The sequence below is a fragment of the Acipenser ruthenus genome, chromosome 26 (assembly GCF_902713425.1).
Source record: "Acipenser ruthenus chromosome 26, fAciRut3.2 maternal haplotype, whole genome shotgun sequence".
NCBI lineage: Eukaryota > Metazoa > Chordata > Actinopteri > Acipenseriformes > Acipenseridae > Acipenser > Acipenser ruthenus.
In genome coordinates, this window is record NC_081214.1 from 21,690,584 (window position 1) to 21,703,264 (window position 12,681).

At 37.0% G+C, this 12,681-nt stretch overlaps 1 protein-coding gene across 7 annotated transcripts in view; it reads right to left on the bottom strand.

Moving 5' to 3' along the window:
- Positions 1-12,681, bottom strand: part of LOC117430578 (protein diaphanous homolog 2) — a 408,548-nt gene that overhangs the window by 304,796 nt on the left and 91,071 nt on the right. The gene's annotated exons all lie outside the window — the stretch shown is intronic.

Here is a 12,681-nt window from a genome sequence, read left to right on the forward strand (position 1 = left end):
ATCAAAAACAAACTCTTTGGATTAGTCATAGCTCTCTTTAAATCAATTTGTGTAACCTGTCAAGCAGTCTGAATTACACTCATGCACTATCAGGAAGGTTGCCAAGACAATGGAAGGACTAGTGATACCTGTTAAACATATTTTTTATTTATTATTATTACTACCAATACAAAACTTCAATGAAAACTAGAAGTATGCCACTAAAGAACAAGAGATTTAAGAAATGCCATATTTTTTTTTTTTTTCTCTATGTAACTTTCCTGTGTGTTCTTGGATGTTTTGGTTACTCTTACAAATACACATTTGTAAAGTATAGTATTGACATCTGTAGCAGCTGTAAAGACAATACTTGTATAAGAAAAAAAAGATGCCTACGTTTTTATTTGTCCTAAAAGCATTTCTGAACGTAATGCAAAATGTCAAAGCATGTTATTCAGGGAGCATATCAAATTCCAGACAGAGGCTACACTGGACTCCCTAGTCGAATGTTACAGCTGTGTTTATCAAATTAAACAGTCCCTGGACCCCATGCCCCAGACTAATGGAACCTCACTATGGATGGAAAAAAACAACACAACATTGCATATTAAAATTAATTTGCTGCTAAGCCCATTAACCCCTTGTCAGTCTGAAGCTCTGTGAAAGCATATGGCTCCAGCTGACCAGACTGGGAACCATCGCTGTCTCTGCACTCCGCTTAATTGTCTCTGAAGATCAAAGGCCATTAAGAACTGTCAGTGAGATGGGAAGGAATAGTGGTGTTATCTCTCGTCACACACACACATGGGAATTATTACTAGACAGTGGAGTCTGTAACTTGGCACAGCTTTGAGAAGAAAAAAAAAAAAAATCTGTTAAGTTATTAATGTATGACAGTGTGTCTGTTTGCGACAAAACCACATTTGAAAACATTTAGACACCTAGACTGGACACTTCTAGTTCTCAGGGCAAATCTAGGGCCACGACTTTCATGGCAAATTGAATGCTGTATTCTCCAGGAAGGAGATTCCCTTTCCTGACTTGAGATTCAATCAGAATTAAAAGGTTCCTGCTATACATGCCAGCATGTATCCTATTTATACGGATCACACTGAGGCTCATATGTTAGTTTTTATTTTACTATACCTTACTATGCTGCCTGTTAAGTGAGCCAACCCTGACAGCTGATGCACTGAAGTCAAGTTCTGGGGTGCTATAGAAGTGTAGGAGCCCCCATGTCAGTCATTATAACACCACTCTTAGGGGTAGCAGTGAAATGCTATTGTATATACCAGCTCCCAAAAACCAATCACGTGCAGTAGGCAATCGCCAACTGTGTCTCTTGCTGTAAGGCCACAAGAATCGGCTGGACTACACTTAGTTTAACTGAGCTTTACTTGAATGGCTTTATATGAACCTGGATATACCATTTCTTAATGAGGAGTATAAATTAAAGCTATTACCTAGCAATTAGGCTGCCTAAACACATATTTCTTGCAACATCTGCATAAAAATTCAATTCAAGAAACACCCTTGTGACAACCTGTGCAGAAGATCTTTCAAGTATGATAAATAAACTGTTTAACACCCATGAGAATCAAAGGTTCCTTCAGGCTCAGGTTTGCCTTGCTTTAATTTACATAGTTATTACTCTGTGCTTTACTATGCTTTACGAAATTCCCAAGTGTTTTCCATGTTGTTAAGTCAGACCATAATTCCTCAGTGTTTACAGTGGCTGAGGAGTAATCATGGTGTCAACAACAGTGATCTACTGGTAAGTTTTTTGAACGTGCTCTCTGGGGTTCATTCACTGATGCCATATTTATGTTATTTTATTTTATTTTATTATATTAATAGAGTGGTAATGCCAATGAACAATTTATATCATAGGTCTGGCCTAAGAGGGTCACCATTGACTCAAAAATGGTTATTTGCATTGTACAATTAGAATAAACTAATTTGGAGCCTTAAGAAATGAATACAAAGTCAAGAACCAAACGCTAATGCAGCACAATGAATTACAGTAATTATGGTTGTGTTTAGCATTCTTACGCAAGAATGGCATGAATCATATTAACATTCGGCTCTCTTGCTAAATGCCAAAACGAAAGGGAAAGAAAGAAAAAAGAAAAAAAGATGAGGAATAATAATGAAAATTTTAATTAGCTCTTCTCTGTATGTGATTAATGAAAATTACCCAAGCACCCTAGTGATCTTTTGAAAAATAATACAGATACAATCTTAGCAATTAGTGTACATCACACAGTATCAAAGGCAAATGGCTAAAATCCTTTATTCCTTAATTTCCTGCTCATTAGGGCAGGGCTGACAGTGCTGCAGACAGGAGGCTTTCGTTTGTTTATTTATTTATTTATTTATTTATTTATTTATTTATTTAATTTTAATCAATTTATTAATCTGTTTTTTATCTACTGTTCTGTGGCAGCAAAGAAAGGTCAGGGAGAGCAGGGGTCAGTTGAAAGGACATCCTCTGCTGCCAGGCGATAAGATTTCCGTTTATGCCTGCTTGGTTATTTTCATGTTAAAATGCACACCTGAATTTGCACATAGGACTTAACAGGACAAACAGGCTGGCAGAGCAAGGTGCGTGGATACACACAATGGACACATGATACGTCACGTTAAGAATGTGGGCAGCAGTGTGGAGTAATGGTTAGGGCTCTGGACTCTTGACTGGAGGGTTGTGGGTTCAATCCCAGGTGGGGGACACTACTGCTGTACCCTTGAGCAAGATACTTTACCTATATTGCTCCAGTAAAAACCCAACTGGATAAATGGGTAACTGTATGTAAAAAATATAATGTGATATCTTGTAACAATTGTAAGTTGCCCTGGATAAGGGCGTCTGCGAAGAAGAAGAAGAGGAAGAAGGAGGAGACGACTCAGTTACATTTGACTTGGGTTGTAAAGCAATCTGAAGTTCCATCTACTGTACTGCCACTGGAAAATGAGAACATAATGCAATAGATTCTCAGTGATCCTACCAATCAATAGCACAGAGTAAGACCAGAGTTTGGCATAAAGTTGACATTATGATGCACAGGATAGTGTGAACATGGTAACCTTGCATGTGATTAAGATAATTATCTCAACTAGACCCAACATTAGTGGTATACTGTACAATGAGAGTCAGTAAAACCATGTTTATCATCACATTAACATTTGACATCCTTGTTCTAAAAATAGTCATGTGAAATTATGATAATTATAACAACAAATATGTATTGGTACTAGTAGTAGTAATAGAAGTGGAAATAGTAATTTAAAACCACTCAAAGGAATCACTGCCTTATTATGCATAGTTAGGTTTACAATATTATTATTATTATTATTATTATTATTATTTTGGTTGCTCCGTTACTTTCTGATTCCTTGTTTAAAACATTAAAAAGCACCTTCACACAATTCCAGGACCTCATCCTACAGTAGAGTATCCCCTAAACTCTTGGCAGCCTTGTCTTCTTATCACTAGACAGCTGTGTTCCCTCAGCACTGTGGCCTGCATGAGGTCCAGCTCAAACAGTCTGTCCCCCAACTTCACAGAACACTAAGCCTGTTAACACAATATGGGGTCACTGTGGCCTTGGAGCCTCTTGCAGCTGCATGTTTAACATACAGGCCTCCTGTGACAGCATGCCCTGGAACCCACAACCCTCCAGTCAAGAGTCCAACACACTCTGCTGTTAAGGGTAATGAATTTACTCGTAAGTACTTTATTACAAGGCCAAAGGGGCATTGTCCTGACATTTCAAAGCACTGCAAGACTGCTAGACAACTTCCCACAAATAAGAATGTAATACCTAAGATTAAAGAATGCATACAAATGTAATTTTGGATAACACAACTCTCAGAAGCACTGCCAAGTAACCACACCTCTCCAAACAATGCAAGCATTTGGAATTGAGGGCCTCGGAATGAGAAAAAAATGGCAGAATGAGCAAAAGCCAAGAAGATTATGGACTTAAAATATTGTCCTTTTTTATTCTAATACAAATGCAAGCCATAATGCCTTGTAAAGCAAAGGTAATAACATGAACCTTGTTAAAACTGGAAGGTGTTTCATTGAAAACAATAGAACACAAAGATGCTACATGATGGAACAATAGAATGAATATCAGTAAAATGCACTGTGTGTGAAAGCCATAGGTTACCTAGGGCAAAGAGTAAGGCACACAGTTGGATTCAGTTTCCTATTCCTGTACTGAAGTAGGTATTTATTCACTAAAGACCCAATAGAAATGTGTAACAGAAAAACCGACAATATGACTTTTGCTTTCCATGTCAAAGCATATTGTTAACTGACTTTCCCTGCAGTTCAGCAGTAGTAAAACCATATGTTAAGTCGCACCTAATTACATTAAAAATTACAAATACTCTCAGCAGGGTTATCTTTAATATCGAGTTAGGGGGATAAAACCTGTCTTTGCCACGATGAATCTAGATCAGTTGAGTCCCGATAAGATACAACACACATCTTAATTACACCCCACCACTATAAACTATTCAAAATGTTTGCTAAATTCTTCCTTTAATCTTCCTTTAATTATTTTAATTGAAATTGATTTGTTCCTGGGAATTTATTTTAGGAGGGTAAAAATGAACTGAAAACATTTACAATACTGACGTCTCCCTTTTGAACCTCCCAGCCAATCAAGCCACGTCTAGAGTAATTAGGGATGTACTGTAAATCAGTGGGGTCTATTTTAATGAACTACGTAGTGGCGGACCTAAACACCATTGCCCTGGAACTTGTAAAGCTGCTATTACACACAGACATCTCTCCATGGTAATCGCCTTGTATTGTATTAAGAGCTGTTAATAAAAGTGTCGACACATAAACCCTTTGAGAAACCCCAACCTGATTGCTATAGTTGACGGGTGACAGTTTTAGAATCTATTTAATATCCATTTACCTTTAGACAGCAAGGGTTTTTTTATTTGTGTTGTTTTTTTGTGAGCCTTCGCCAATGAGGCTCATTTACAATGTTCTTGCGTGGGAATGTTTAGTGTCTATCAGTAAAACTTGCTGGCAGTCAACTGTCAAAAACTAAATATTGTTCTCAGAAATTGTCACAGGCTCATTTTCGAAAAGCTCCTATTTTGAAAATAAATAAATAAATAAGAATACATAAAATATATCAAACCATAAAAAGAAAGATGTGATGCGTTTGATAGAACAGATGTCTAAATCCAGCTACATCTGTACCTGTTGCTTAAGTTTAGAGCAACTTTGTGCCTGAAAATATTCAGACAATAAAAGCTCTTCCAGTTTTTACATCAGCCTCTGTTTTTCAGCTTTCACCATGGGACAGATCAAGTAAACAGCCAGTATGGTTCAAAGCGTCAGTTTAATAAACCACAGGTAGCCGGAACACGGAGCAACAAGCTGCAAAAGCAACATATCAATCTGTATCACATTTCAAGACGTGACTCACTGCTGTAAAAATCTCACCAGCTTGTTTTAATTCATGTATTCCGTTGAAAATCTTGAGCCTTTTCAGAAAAGATTTCTGCAATTTCTAACTCAAGTAACATGCTTATAGATTGCTTATCCAGGCAAGAAAACCCTTCACACATTAAAAAGATACATAACACAAACTGACAGCACACCTGCCAAAAAAGCTTGTTTTTGGCTAATGTCAGCTATTACAGGTTGCAGGCCTAAAACAACAACGACCACAAATATTAAAACGCACACAAGAGGATATTTAGGATGATTTTTGGAAGCTCCTGCTTTGTCTCCTTTTTTGTACCCACGCGGTGATAATACAAGTACAGCACTCTACACTCTTCCTAGGACCCAGCCTGCAGACTAAGCCTTGGGGAGAATGTGGATTTGCCGGCTCATCTGTTAAAAATCTCTTTAACCTGTGAATCTCCACACAAAGAGGTCTCAAATTTAACATGATTACTGAATGCTCAGCGGTTTTTCTCAAAAGAGCCTTAAACCGCAAGACATCACTATTCGATTAATAAAAAGAAGCACTCCCCCCACCCCCCACCCCCCGGCTTGATTTCAAACTACACGGAAGGTCTGAAAATAAAATGCCAGTGTCAGCTAACCGTGTCATTCAGCTAACGGCTTTGCAAAAGATCCATCATGTGATTCAGAGTGTACCAAAGAAAATATAATGTATTTCATTGAAAAAAATAAAAATAAAAAAATAAAACCTTAGAAAAGAAATAATAATGTGCACCCAGGATTTTTCATTAGTCTGATGGTTTTTATATTTGGATGCATATTTCAACTGTAACTTAAATAGAAAATGCAAACAAAGTATTTCAAGTTGTGCGTAACGTTTTGTTTTTGCATGTACTGTAGGACAAATACAGTGTTCACCCCCTAGTCTCTGTAAGTCGCTTTGGATAAAAGCGTCTGGTACAGTAACTAATTAAATAATAATAATAATAATAATAATAATAATAATAATAATAAAGAAATGCCAGTAAAGATCTGCCAGCATCTGACTTATCCAAACAGCCTGTAGGCCCTTCATTAACACTGGTAACAGCAGGAATCAAGAGAGGCTGCAAATTGACAGGCTGAGCACAAGGTTCTATCTAAAAAGATGGCTGTGAAGAGGCCAACCAGGGTTCGAAATTAATCTGCGTCGAAGCATCCTGTAGTCTGTTGAAAACGAAAGTAAAGATCCGGCTGGTAAAATAATCCCTGAATTCACTGGTTTGATATTAAACATGCACACATTTTATTGAGTGGTTTACTGGGACCCCTGCGTCGTATAAAAACCGTACACCAAGAACGATCACTCAATATCGTCTATGTATGTTTCAGATCTTTCACTGCACAAAGAGCAAGTAAGAATCATTCCATAAAATGCTCCCCTTGTAGCTTTGTTTGCTGTCGCTTTGCCTCGCCAATTTCCAGCAAGGTCAAAACACTCGGTCTCAAGAAATGTATACCTGCTTTCGTTCTTTAGCGAGCTCAATTTGATGAGACTGCTTTAGAGTGGTCTGTAGGTGTTGCAAATGCACTTTGTCCTTTGGAGGGCTAGAGATTGGAGAACACTGACACTTTGAAAAGTTGTTTGTTATTGAGAGGTTCTCTTTTTGTTTGGTGTTAAGACCTATTCCCAACAGTTCTCTGGATTCCCCTGTCTAATTTAACTTGAAGTTTGAAGCTGAACACAAACATGCACGCGCACACACACACACACGCACACACACACACACACAAACAATCCTTTGAAAAAGAAAATCCTCCACAGGTATTCCTTACATGGCTGCCCGTGTTGTGAACTACTTCCAATTTAGACCTCAGTATGTCGTTCTTCCTCCATAATGTCTAACACTCTGACCAGCAATGCATCAAAAGGACACACCAGCAGAACAATTTGAAATGTATAGAAGGGGTAGGCATCTAAGGTGCAACATGTGATCAGTCTTATTTATTTATTTATTTATTTATAACTTATGTAGCGCATGCAGATTAGAATAATCAGGAAAGGCTAAAAAAATAAGTGTTCAGTCTACATGAAAATGAAAATTACATTTAATATAAAGAACATACCAAAACTCACTATTAGAGTGTCATTATTATCACATTTCAAACAGGCTTGCCATCATTAAGCTGTTCCTTTTAAAATAATTTCTCAAATACTATTATCAGGTAACAAATATCCATGAGAATCAAAGGTTATTAAGTGCAGTTTGCGATAGATAGATAGATAGATAGATAGATAGATAGATAGATAGCAATACACCACTAGCATTTTAATAATACTGTTTATGAAATTACAACGTCAATGGAAACATGATTAAAATATATTATTTAAAATATATTAAAATATAATCAGCTCAAGTTCCCTGGATATGATGTCAACAGCATTAGAAACCCGATGAAGTCGTTTAAATGGCTTTCATCTCCCGCCTCACACTTGATTAATGACAGCAGGGTTTCGTGAAGGCTCTTCCATTTTGGGTGATGTGCTTCTAAGAGTTCTGTATCAGAATACCTTGAATTTCTTTATCGCAGTCTCTGACTTTGCTGAGTCACACTTGCTTGTCTTTTTACTGAGCGAATTTGTGAACTGGATGGTTCCATTAGCAGTGGCTAAAAGTAATCAGTAAATATATTATTGGCATAATGTGGTCTCCTACTTTATTACACTTAAAAAAAAAAAAAAAATTATTCAAATTATTTTTTAAATCGGTTGCGTCTCTAACTTGTCTGTTGACCCACTAAAGCTTTTCATTAGCAAACAAAATGGACATTACATTTCATCTGAGTGTTTCCTATGCCGGATACTATATTGATTAGAAACCCTTAAAAAGCCCTCTTAAGATTGATCAATATTAATAATAAGTAACTGGTATATGTTTTTCACTAAAACTAAAATATAATAAAATACCACAAGCATGCAATCCCTTTAGAAAAAAAAGCTGATGCAAAACTAAAATCATGGTCATAAGGATATTTCAAGTTCAATTGGCTACCTCTTAAAGTAAGCTTGAGAGGATGGTAGAGGAGTCTGTAGTGGGTATAAACAATACGCTATAGCAAATATCCCTTAAATCCAAGGCCCCTTATGCATTCATTTGTTATTGCACCTATTCAGCACAGGATCTTTAGAAACAAAAGCTGTGTCTTGCAATATCCTGCGCCATTAAACCAGTTCTATCCTTGGCAGTCTCTATTCAACACCACCAGAAATACCTATTCATCACCATGTAAAGACTGTTTCCAGTTAATAGAAATGTAGAGATCTTTAACTGCCCATAAATTAATGCTCCTGCTTAAGAAATCTAAAATCATCAGCTTCTCTCCCAGGTTTGGCATGACTGCTTCCACAAAGCAAGATTAATTAGCCTGTTGAATTGAGAGCTGTTTCATGTTGGCAACTTGCCGTAATGCAGCTGTTCTCTTAAAGCTGTGGTGTGCATTATTCTAAATAGTCTTGTGTTGGCTATAGCAAACTTGGGGGGGGTAAGGGAGCTCTTGAAATAGTCACCATATTTAGCAAGTAGGGCATAACACAAATGAACTGTAAAACTTTGTTTTCATATTTGATACAGCCTCTGCAATAATAGCCTCCATCTTAAACAAGGCCATCTGCACGCTTAAAGACAGTAACAAAAACCCTGCAATTTAAAAGTACTGCACATTAATTTTATACAGGACGACAGGTAATGATTCAGAGATTTATTAGCTCAGTAAATTGGAACTTTACTCAAGCTAAAAAATAAATAAAAAAATAAAAATAAATTTAAAAAAAACAGGACTCTCCTGTATATGCAGACCCAATTCTGAGTACCTGGGTCGGATTACAAATTAAAAATGCAATTTGGCAAAACGTCAAGTTTACATTACAGAGCAAGCCAGCACCATCAACTCCTAAACACTATTTTTCTGAACGCCTAGCTTTTAAAGATTTGCTATTTATATCCAGGTTTTTTTTTTTTTCCCCCACTATTGGAGGAACATTGACTGTAATTAGCAGGAATGTAGGGTGCACCTTTTTATAAATATAGGTATATCATGTATACAGGGTAGTATACAAGAGGCACACATTATACAAGAATTGCACGGCAGAGCTGAGCACCGTGTATATCTACTGCAAATAGCTAATACATTCAGACAGTCAAGGCAAAGAAAATGCCATGGAGAATTTGTCAGCATGCCAGCGGATGTCATCTGGTGCAGAGAACATACCGTATTGACAGAATTCAAAATTATTTGTATGTTTAAACAGTATTTCCTGAGCACAGTCTCATTTTCTGCAATTCATAAAGCGTTAATGCGCTGTGTTTGGGTGTCTCTTGTTATAACAGAAATCATTCGTCACAGTGTGAGCAGCCAGAACCACACAGCTTTTTCGGTCCCCAAACTACACAAGATGACATTTCTTACAATAATGAGACACCCTATACACAACGCATTAACTTCTCATAATGTCAATAAATTATAAAACCACACAATCTTTAATTACACCCGTTTCGTATTCTCTTTTTTACTTTTAAATGACACATGTTCTGGTGAACGTCTAGACTGCCGTATCTCATTAGTTATGGATTAACCTTACTTATTAATCTTTATTTAACCAGGGCACTATCTCTACAGCTAGGAGGACACACCTTCAGTAAAGTCAGTGCCCAGGGAGACCCGTAACTAACAGCCCTCCTGGCAAGATATTAGGAGCAGGCCATTAAAAATGCACACTTCAATAGCAATAATAATGCAATTAACATGAGCTGCTGAAATCAATGGTGGAAATCGATCCTAAAGATATGTTTTGGGAGAAACGGCTGAAAGGCTGATATAAAGTATAGACAAAAAATTATATATTATATATATATATTGTAAACGATTTCCACTCACTCGGGTTCGTGCCCCTTTAAAAATACGACCCAGCACACAGAAATGGATTTTCTGCGCGGTTGCGCTAATTTTTTAATAAACACAAAAATAAAACAAAATACAAAATAAACACCTAGCTCCTCTTGGAGCGCTAACTATACAGGTTATTCCCTGACTAACTTGCAGGACGGCTAAGCCGTTTACCTGACACCACAAACACAAACAAACTTCACAGGTCTCCAGCACTTACTTTCCAGGACTGCTCGGAAGCAGAGCACCTTCCTTCTGCCTCCTTCTACTCAGCAGCCTCGAGCAGACTGCCTGCTCTCCTTTTAAATCCCACACCTGGACCTAATTTTTAATAACGTCCAGGTGCGGATGATAATTAACAATAAAACAATTAAACTAAACAATAAGCAAATTAAATGAAACAATAAAGCAATACAAAACTGTGCATTCTCACATGTTTTTTTTTCTTTTTCCTTTGCAGGGAGGTTTTAACCCCCTCCCTGCCGTCTCTCACAACCCGCTATATTACAATATATATATACTTTTTTATATGGATCACATCATGTCAAAGTAATTTAGAGATTTACCCAATGCACTGCATTTGAAATACATTTCCTATTCAGGTTATAATGCTTGGACTGTTCTACTTATCTTCCAAAACTCTGGTTACCTCCTGCTTGTGACCTGTATTTGGCAACTGGCTGAAAAGCTGGGTAAATGAGCCTATAATAACAGTATACAATAATGCTAGTTTGCCATAAGGCATCCGTTACATTCAATGTTATTGTTCATTAGTAAGTTCAAGGGCTACTTTCCAAAGTGTTTTCATAGCATCGCCAATGGTAAAGACAAGCTGCATCAAAACAGTAGTCAGAATGATCCTAATTACATACAATTCATATCCTTTTAAGAGGTGTTATACTCTACATATTAATTAATAAATACATCTATAAAGCTGGATCAAAATGCTTATACTGTACATTTGTTTTTAATCATAGCTTTGCATGGAAGAATATACTGTGTACAAAGAGACAGGTTTGTTTTTCCTATGGTTTTGAATGTGGTAACAAGACATACAGTAGCATGGCTATCCGTCCCTTATCTTTGATCAGGTCCTCAACAAAGGTGTGCAAGTACCCTGCAAATCCTCTACATAAATAACATGGGTGCAAGAAGTACAATACAGTACATTATTGTAACACATGTTGATGCTACGTTTCATTGGTCCAACCAATTAGCCCACCAGTACCCTCATGGGGAACACATGCAGCCCAAGCAGAGGGCAGGTTTTCATCTGCAATTTAAATAAAGGGAATAAAGGGGGCAACCAGTTTGTTATTTTTGAGTAGATCTTCACCAGAATTGAATCAGCACATATTTAGAATGACTTACTAAAATAATTCAGTAAGTGAATGTAAACTTTAAAAAGGGTGGCATTAGGGGAACCATACTGAAGATGATGTCAAGGCCCCTGAATAAATGCCTCAAGGCAGTATGTTATAACAAGGATGTTCAATGTGCAACTAGTCCTCGGAAAACAGTGTGTAGCTGGATAGAATACACAGAACCTTGAATCAAAAACATGATTTAAAAAATAATAATAATTCAACAAAAGCAGCAATAATTTTTTTTTTTTTTTTCATGTGTTAAAGAACATCTTCAGGGTTTGGGTTGTGGTTGAATCCTTGGCTCAGCCTTAAAAACTGACAGCTGTGACCTTTCCAGTACAAGGAATCTGCTGCATTTGCCCCTAAACAGGCTGTTTTATTCGTCAAGCTCCTTGCAGATAAAATATACACAGACAATGTAATGTATGTGCGCACAGACCAAGTCCTGTATGTCCAGAGCATTAGCCTGAAATATAGAATCTGTAATGTCTGCAGATAGAAGCATTCATCAAATGGTTCTCTCCTAATTTATGGGTTTTATTCCAAGAAGGAAATGCAGAAACAACCGACTTATTTAAGACTTCTAAAGATTTATGGTAGGGAGGCTTCATTACTAACGTTTCTCTGTCTGGGGTTCATGCAACCTTGTTCTATTCATATACTTGAATGTTTAGTTCTTTTATTTGTTTTTCAGGGCTAATCCATCTTCTGTTTAACCACTCCAGCACACAGATCTCCTTATTTTGTGATTGAATCAAATGTTGCCAAAGGATTTTAGCATAGGTCTGTAAAACCTGTGACAAGTTTTAAACCAACACTTCTGGACATAAATGGGCAACTGTTTTAATAGCAATGCTGGCCTAAGGAGTAGTAAATGCCAGGCACTATTAAACTTATTTCACTTTGAGGGTCGCTTTGAAGGGTATAAAGCACATTGTGTCGTACAGAAGCTTATGTAAGTGAAAGTGG